The sequence below is a fragment of the Protopterus annectens genome, chromosome 1.part1 (genome assembly GCF_019279795.1).
Source record: "Protopterus annectens isolate FY-2018-M chromosome 1.part1, PAN1.0, whole genome shotgun sequence".
In the NCBI taxonomy this organism is placed as follows: domain Eukaryota; kingdom Metazoa; phylum Chordata; order Ceratodontiformes; family Protopteridae; genus Protopterus; species Protopterus annectens.
The window spans coordinates 1,282,901,464-1,282,911,591 of NC_056726.1; positions in this window are offsets into that span (position 1 = coordinate 1,282,901,464).

Here is a 10,128-nt window from a genome sequence, read left to right on the forward strand (position 1 = left end):
GGTATGATCTTCCTTTAACAAAACCAAACTGGGAAGGTTCTTGTGTCTGTAGGTTGCCAATGTCTTTGTTGATCGTATCCATGATAATTCATTCCATGATGTTGCATATTAGACTAGTCAGACTAATGAAGTGAATAAGTTGACATATTTGTGAGTAGGTTACGTCAGAATATATTTGGTTTTTGTTTTAATGGTTTACAAGTTAATAGGGCTGTTACTTTTTTAGATATTGCACTTACTATTAATAATAATGAATTGATTACATCAGTCCATAAGAAATTTGAGGATGGGGGTCGGTATTTATTTGGCAGTAGTTGCCATCCCCCCATACCATCTCTTCACTTCCATATGGCAAATGTCTTAGAATCCGAAGACTATGTAATAATGAAGTGGATTTTAATAGAAAAATTAATAGATTACATCACATGTTCATTTCTAGGGGATACAATTGACAAAATGTATCTACTACTATTAGTAAAGTTATTGAAGGTAGAAATCAGGATTATGTTCAGAATCATGTTAACCCTGTTAATATTCATGAATATAAGATAAATAACAAGAGAAAAATATACTTAGTTACTTCTTATAGTCTATTTAGCTCTATACTTATTGAAATAGCAAAATATTATTGGCAATATTTATTCAAATATAATGAGCTAGCCAATATTTTGTGCCCGTATATAGGTGTATCATACAAAAGAGGCGGAAACCTTAGGGATATTTTAGTACATAATAATTTAATTTTTTTAGCTGATTCTATTACTACTGTCACTACACCTTTAGGCAGTTATTCTTGTGGACATTGTAATGTTTGCACATATATGGTTAGAACATTTGATTTTATTAATGGACATAGATTCTCTCCATCAGAAATATTTAATTGTGAAACACAAGGTGTGATTTATGCCTTGCAATGTTCATGTGGCCTTGTATATATTGGTGAAACTAAGAGAAAATTTAAATGTATGCTACAAGAACATGTTAGTAATATAAGAAATAATAAGATGGAGAGACCTATGGTCAAACATTTTTAGAATGTCATAATTCTAATGTGCATGATTTAAAGGCAACTATTTTGGAAAGACTATCTGTAGGATTTTGTTCAGATGAAAGTTTATTTATTTTGAAGTTTAATACTATGTCCCCTATGGGACTGCATCTTGAATGTAATTGGAAAGTACTGATTTAAATTGATTGTTTTTAATTACATAATTGATGTGTGAGCTTATATATTAAAGTGTGTCTTTTTAAATTTTTTTTGTACTCCTTGAAGGCTTGTGCCGAAGTACTGGAGAGGTGCAATAAATTGTGTCGATTGGCTCCTGGTTGTTGTATTTTCTATCTGGATATTCCTTTTGTGGTTGTTAGTCAGACTAATGGGCCTGTAGTTTCCAGAGTCTGTTGATGGTCCACCCTTGTGAAGTAGGATAGCCATTTCTACCCTCCATTTGCTTGTTATGTAGCCTGTTTTGAGAGTGTAGTTGAAAAGTGACTCAAGTGGTCCTAATAGGTCATGTTTCAGGCTATTTAGGATGAAACCTGGGATACTGTCAGGCCCCACTGAGGCTGTGTATTTAGCCTTACTGAGTGCCACTATGACCTGCTCACTGCCGATAGTTGGGGGGTTATGATGGTATAGATTTCACAAGGGGTGGCAGGGGGGAAGTGGGGGGGGGTAAAGTTTGAGCAGAATTGTTGGCCAGCAGATTCACTATACACAAGACAACAATGGCACCTAGGAAGTCAGCAAAACAAAAAATATATAATAAAATGAATGTTTTGGTGTTAAAACCACACTATTTATTCACATTAACACTTAACAGTATCACCGCATTTTCATCCACCAAGTATGGAACTTCTTCAGATAGCAATCAAATACAAACCAAATATATAATATATAAATATTGGAGTCCTCCACCAAAGGTTCACTGCTCAAAAAGAGACCATAAAGCAAAATGTGCAAAGAGCAGTCAATCCATCAGGCTGAACAAAACATTTATTAAAAGCAGAAGTTAAAAAAACAAAAGGATTTTGAAACATCTTTCAGACATCAGGTTACACAATGCACTTTATGAGCATATAAACTCTGTGTCTGTTATTCTTAAAGTGTATTAGTTCTGGTTTAAGTACTTGGGCTTCAGGCCAGTTATTTTACATTAAGAAGGTTTGTGGTCTGCACTCTTGTGGGAGAAGAGGCTGGACTCTGCCCTTCTGAGCTGGGAATTTCTGGTTAAAGGTTTATAGTGCCTGAATATTTGAACTGTATCTTACTGAAATTGGTACACCTTGTTTGCTGTAGCATAGACTAGATCAAGGCCTGCTGAATCTAGCTTTGTTTATATGCTTGTTGTTTGTTTGCTTGTTATTTCCCTGGAACGCTAATTCCACCTAATACGCGGCTTCTCAGGGTTTCTGTGGATCACTAGTGATATCTGCATTGCTTACTGTACTTATTTCCTTGTTTCACTTGAAAGAAAGTTACTGTTTGTTGTTTTTGCATTTAAGTTACCTGTAACACATTGCACTTAAGTTACCTGGCACTTGCTCACTAAAGCAATTATATAAGTCAGCACTAAAAATTAAAAGCACTACACCCTCACTCCCCACTGGCCCTGGTTTTCAATTATTAAGGAATTCCCAATATTATTCTAGCATGTCCAAAGGTCAGTTGTCAATCTCCTCTCCAGTCCAGCTGGTGAATCTGGGAATCTTGAGGCAATGTTACAACTGCCTCATGTACACAGACAACCCTCTCCTCCTCCCAACAAATTCCAACACATGTGAGAGATGCAACCATATAGCCAAACTGGAGGCTAAGCTCTCTCAACTCAGTACTGGCATAACCAGTCAGGAGGAGAAGGAAACCACACTCACTACAATTCCAGTCTCACATAGACCTACCACGACAGCAAACCAAACACATAATCACACAAAAACATACTCGGAGGCTCTAAATAAAGATCTGCCAAAGCAGCAGAGACCTCCAAAGCAGACACCCAAGCAGCCGCTACCCCAAAACAAAACACGTGCAACACATATCTCACAAAGCCAGTGTGCCAAACAGTCACAGCCCTTAAGACTAAACAACACACCTGATACACTTGTAATAGGTGGCTCTATTGTCAGGCACACTGACGTCCCGCTCACCAGGCTGAACAAGGAGAGGGTTACGGTGAGCAGCCTGTCGGGCGCTAGGATCCGCCACATAACACAAGCACTCAGGTCACTCCAAGGCAAGTACAAATATGACTCAGTCATTGTCCATGCTGGTGTGAATGACCTGAGACGTACCTCCCTGGACTACATGAAAAGAGACATAAAGGAGCTCTCTGAGCATGTAGCCCAGGCCGGTATGACCCTGACCTTGAGTAGTATCTTACCCTCACCAAGAATGATGCCACAATATGAAGACAAGATGATCAATTTCAACAATTGGCTTAAGTACTGGTGTCATTCAAAGGGGATCCAATGCCTGTCAGCTTGGGATGATATGCTCGACAAGCCACGATGCTTCGCTAGGGACGGCTTGCACCTGTCACCCCTGGGCTTTCGGATATTGGCAAAGGCTCTTGCTACCCCCATAGTGCCTTTTTTAGGTAAGGCTCAAAAGACAAACCCACCTCCATAGGTATCACAAGGGATAAGAAACTAAGAGTAATGCTACTCAATGCCAGAAGTCTAAACCTCAAGATGCACGCACTCGAAACTCTCCTTAGCATGGAGAACATCGATATCTGTGCAGTAATAGAAACCTGATTCAGGGCTCCCAAGAGCACCCCAGCACTACCAGGTTATACCTCATACCATGCTTTTCGGCTCCAAAACTTGGACCAAACCACAAAAGGAGGGGGAGTATCGATATTCATCAAAGATACCCACACCTCTAGGTTGGTGGCAAAGCACGAAGCATCAGAGACTATCCATGTGCAACTAACAGTGGGCAAAACTGCCTTCAAGTTTATAGCCTGCTACAGACCACCCTCCCAAACCCAGGAACCCCACTCGGCCTTCCTGAGAACACTGGAAAATATGAAGGTCTCTCCAAACACCATTATATTGGGCGACTTCAACTACCCAAACATAGACTGGGAGCATTACTCTAGCTCCAACACCCTAGCCCAAAGGTTCCTAGAATTTATAAACTCAAATGCTATGGAACAACTTGTTACCACTCCCACAAGAGGGGAAAACATACTGGACCTGATCATCACCAACATGGGGACTCTATGCTCCAGACCAGAAGTGTATCCCTCACTGGTAAGATCAGACCATAAACTAATCTCACTGGATATTCACATCCCGACCCCACCCCCTGCCCAGAAAACCACAGTGAAAAACTTCTCTAAAGCAAATTTCACACTCCTCAAAACTGAGGTGGAATCCTTCAAAGCCCCCAGGCCTGTGGAAAATACGTCCCAGACCGCAGAATCCTTTATAAACGCATTCTATGAACGCCTTCAGGAATGCATGGATCATGCGATCCCAAATAAAACCAAGACCCAATCCTCCAAAGGCAGACGTCCTGTTTGGTGGACCCCAGCCATAAACAAACTATACAATAGAAGGAGGAAGCTACTAAATGATAGAGCAAAATCCCAAAAAGGGAAGGCATCACTGATCAGTATTAGCAAAAAACTACGGGCACACATAAAATTGTCTAAGGCCAGCTTCGAGAGAAAAATTGCACAGGACACTAAGGATAATCACAAGGCTTTCTTTAGTTATGTTAGGAACCTGGGTGGTAATTCCCAGATATGCTCAGAATTAGTATAAAATGACAAAAAATACACCGAACCCACAGACATTGCCAACATCCTATCTGACAGGCTCAGTGCAAACTTCTCCCCCCCCTTCCCCACCAAAAGGGCAAATATCTATCCCAGCAGAGTGCTGCCCCCCTGACATCTCAGATGCTCAGGTAAGAGCCACCCTCTCCAAAGCAAAAAACACAGCATCAATGGGACCAGATGGTGTCCCGGGCTGCGTCCTACATAAACTCCAAGAAGAGCTAAACCCAAACATAAAACTACTGTTCAATCTCAGCCTTACTACAGGATATGTGCCCAAAGAGTGGCGTACAGCAACAGTGGTCCCTCTCCATAAAGGTGGTGCCTCAACAGATCCTGGAAACTATCGCCCCATAAGCCTGTCTAGCTTGGTCTGCAAAGCTATGGAAAGGATCATCATGGACCTCATAAATAAAGATATTGGGGACCTACAAACACTGGATCCTACCCAGTTCGGCTTTGTTAAGGGCAGATCCTGCCTCTTAAACCTGGTTGATTTCTTTGAAACAGTCACCAAGGCCATTGACGAGGGAAGGTGGTCCACACAGCTTACCTGGACCTCGCAAAGCCTTTGATACAATACCCCACTCGGGCATTATAGATAAGCTCACCAGCTTAAATATAAACCCCTATGTCACTAGATGGATTGCAAACTGGCTCAAGGACAGAACCCACATGGTTAGAATTGCTGGAGCCATGTCAGACTCCAAACCAGTTACAAGTGGTGTCCCACAAGGCTCAGTCCTGGGACCTCTCTTGTTCGGTATATATTTCTCGGAGGTACAGGCCAACATGGAAGGACTGTGGCTGACCAAGTTCGCAGATGACTGCAAACTGGGCGCCATAATCGACTCTCCAGCTGACACAAGCATCCTCCAAAAGGGCCTCATAGAAACAGACAGCTGGTGCAAGAGCCATGGCCTCAAGCTAAATGCCAAAAAGTGTATAGTCATCCCCTTTGGCAAAAACAAAGTGCCCACAAATTACCACATAGGTGGTAATCCATTAAGTACAGAAGAAGTAATTAGGAACCTGGGGACCCAAGTTGATAGCAATCTCTCATTTGACAACCACGTGGCCAAAGTGGTTAGAAAAACATTTTATATAGCCCACCTAATCATGAAGGGATTCACATCTAGATCAGGGGAGGTCATCGTGCCTCTTTACTCATCCCTCATCAGGCCCATAATTGAGTACAATGCCCCTTTTGGGATGTACCTTACCAGACACCTGCAGCAACTGGAAAGACCCCAAAAGTACCTCACCAAGAGGATCAAAGGGCTCAAACAGATGCCATATGCTGCCCGGTTAAAGAAACTCCAGCTCTACTCAGTGGCATACCGCCTGTTCAGAGGCGATCTGTGCCTGACGTATAAAGCCATATCCAACCCGGAATTAATGGACATGCTGCACCTCAGAAAATCCAAATCCCATCGAGCTACGCACTCGAGAGACTTGAACCTCAGCACTGAAATAAATAGGACATGCTGGAGGGACAGATTCATAAACTAATCTCACTGGAAGTCCACATCCCGCCCCCACCTGAGATAAAAAAGACCACAGTGAAGAACTTCTCAAAAGCCGACTTCACACTTCTAAAGACTGGTGTGGTCTCTTTTAAGGCCCCCAAGCCTGCGGAAACCATTACTCAAGCCGCTGAATCACTTACAAATGCCTTCTACCAGCACCTACAGGACTGTATGGATCAGGCAATCCCAAACAAAACAAAGACTCTTTGTACCAAAGGCAAGCGTCCAGTCTGGTGGACCCCAGCCATAAACAAGCTCTACAACAAAAGGAGGAAGCTACTACAAGATAGAGCAAAATCCTTAAAAGGGAAAACACCTTTGATCATTATAAGTAAAAAACTAAGATCTCTCATAAAATCATCCAAGGAAAATTTTGAGAGAAAAGTCGCTAAGGACACAAAATACAATCATAAGGCCTTCTTTAGCTATGTTAGAAACCTGGGAGGAAACTCCCAGATATGCTCAGAATTAGTTCAAAATGATGTAAAAATTACTGAACCTACAGACATTGCCAACATACTGGCTGACAGGTTCAGTGCAAACTTCTCCCCCCCCAAAAGGTGAGATATCTATACCAGAGGATTGTAGCCCCCCAAAACATCTCTAACGCTCAGGTGAGAACTGCTCTCTCCAAGACAAAAAACACAGCATCCATGGGACCAGATGGTGTCCCCAGTTGTGTGCTCCACGAACTCAATGAGGAATTAAACCCGCAGTTAGGGCAGCTGTTTAATCTTAGCCTCACCTCAGGATACGTGCCTAAGGAGTGGCGTACGGCAACTGTGGTCCCACTTCACAAAGGCGGTGCCTCCACTGACCCTGGAAATTACCATCCCATCAGCTTGACAAGCCTGATCTGCAAAGCTATGGAGAGGATCATAATGGAACTCATAAATAAAGACATAGAGGACTTGCAGACTTTGGATCCGACCCAGTTTGGCTTTGTCAAAGGCAGATCATGCCTTTTAAACTTGGTTGACTTTTTCGAAACAGTCACCAAGGCCATTGATGATGGAAAGGTAGTCCACACAGCCTACCTTGACCTGGCAAAGGCTTTCGACACAATACCCCACTCAGGTATCATTGAAAAACTCATCAGCTTAAATGTAAACCCATATGTCACAAGATGGGTTGCAAACTGGCTAAGTGACAGAACCCACAGGGTCAGAGTTGCTGGCGCCATGTCAGACTCAAAGCCTGTCACAAGTGGTGTCCCACAGGGCTCAGTCCTGGGCCCACTCCTGTTCGGCATCTACTTTTCAGAAGTACAAGCAAACACAGGAGGATTATGGCTGACAAAATTTGCAGATGACTGCAAACTGGGCGCCATAGTTGAAAACACATCTGACACAGATATCCTTCAGAAGGGTCTTATAGAAACAGATAACTGGTGCCAGAGCCATGGCCTAAAGTTAAACGCCAAAAAATGCATAGTCATACCCTTCGGGAAAACAAGGTTACCCCTAGCTACCATATAGGCGGCAACCCACTAAGCACAGAAGAGGTTATCAGGGATCTGGGGACCCAGGTTGACAGTAACCTTTCGTTTGACACTCACGTTGCCAAAGTAGTTAGGAAGACCTTCTACATTGCCCACCTGATCATGAAGGGATTCACATCTAGATCAAGGGAGGTCATCGTCCCCCTGTACTCATCACTCATCAGACCAATGATTGAGTACAATGCCCCATTCGGAATGTATCTGACACGACACCTGCAGCAACTGGAAAGGCCCCATAAGTTCCTCACCAAAAGGATAAAGGGTCTCAAAAATATGTCCTATGCTGCCCGACTGAAGGAACTCCAGCTCTATTCAGTCGCACCGTCTGCTCAGAGGTGACCTGTGCCTGACATACAAGGCCATGTCCAACCCAGAATTGATGAACATGCTTCACCTCAAAAAAATCTAGATCCCTCAGAACTACAAGGGCGGGAGACTTAAACCTTGACACGGTTATTAATAGGACATGCTGGAGGGACAGATTCATCACCCAGAGACTCCCTATGCTGTGGAACAAAATCCCGGTACATGTGAGGCAGAGCACCTCGCTGGCTTTGTTCAAGAGAAATCTTGACCAATGGATGGGAGATCGCAGATATACCCCAGGGATTATCTCAGTGTCACTGCTTGACAGAGGCACAGCAAAATAATGGGCATAGTATCCTCCAAACTAAAGAGGTGGCGAAAGCCACAAAACTCTGGGCTAGGCTTATTAATGCCCTTGGGCAGATAGCCTGGTATGAACCTATGAACCTATGAACCGAGAGGCTCCCTTCACTCTGGAATAAAATCCCAGTCCAGGTTAGGCAGAGTCCCTCATTGACTCTCTTCAAGAGGAATCTTGATGAGTGGATGGGAGATCGTAGGTTTACCCCGGGTATCACTTCTGTGTCACTGTTAGACAGAGGCACAGTATACTAACCTCGAAAAAGGGCATAGCAAAATAAATTTAAAATGAGTGGCGAAAGCCAAACACATTCTGGCTAGGCTTATAAATGCCCTAGGGCAGATAGCCTAGTATGAACCTATGAACCTATGAACCTATGTGCGCTTTCGGGACTAGGCCCTTCCTCAAATAAAAACACATTTCAAGTCAATGGAATTTAAATACATGACAACCAATCATATCCTAGTATTGCACCCTCCTTTTTTAATGCAGGTTTCAAAGGAATGACATCATTAAAACCAGGTGATCTCTGTGCTGCTAACTCTGTAATCCATTTAATTTCACTATATTCTGTGTGATTCACTAACCCCCCCCAACATTGACATCTGTTACCTGCAATACCATGAACTTAAATCCATGACCAGAGTTTATATGCTCATAAAGTGCATTGTGGACATTGTGTAATGTCTGAAAGATGTTTCAAAATCCTTTGTTTATCATACAGTTCATTTTTCCCACATAAAATGAAACACAGCACTGACACAAGGCTAAATAAACCACATTTTGTGTTTTGTGATTTGCATATCTGTTCAAATAATATTTTTTACCAGTTACAGGGTGTACAAACAAGTTGTCATCCTTAATAAATGAGCAAGCTTTGCACTGCCTACATTGAAATGTACCTTTACATTGCGATACATTTCTATGTGTAGCCCTAAATTCCTGGCTTAATAGATCTTTCAAATTTTTATTCCTTCTAAAACCAAATGAAGGATTGGTTCCGACTATGCTACCAATCCTATCATCCGTGTGCAGAATTTTCCAATTATGTTTAATGATGTCACATACACCTTTTATGTTATTGCTGTATGTCAACATCAACCTTACTTCAGCACCTTTTTTGGGCATAAAAGATGTGTCACCTTCAGGGGGTGTATCTGTGGAGAACCATGGCTTGGCTTTACCCCTTCTATGTCATTTACTACTGTTTATTGTTGTTTCTACTTAGTTTTTCTATAGTGTCTTTTATTTAAATTTACTTCCAATTCTGCAATTTCTTTTTCAAAACATGCATCTACATTACAGAGGTGAAAAATCCTATTCACCTGACCTTTAACTATATTATCAAAAGTATGCCTCGGATGCATACTATCATAGTTCTCCGGTTCGATTCTTGGGTGGGGTGCCTTCTGTGTGGAGTCTGCATGTTCTCCCTGCATTTGTGTGTGTTTCATCTGGGTTCTCCATTTTCCTACCAAGTCACAAAGACATGCATCTAGAGCATTTCTCCCCGGGCCGCCGCTGAAAATTGGCTTTGTTCCAAGTCGGACTTTCCCGGTAAACAAATGTTAAATAAATGTTAAATAAAACAAATAAATGTCATTCCACTGAAACCTGCATTAAAAAGGAGGGTGCAATACTAGG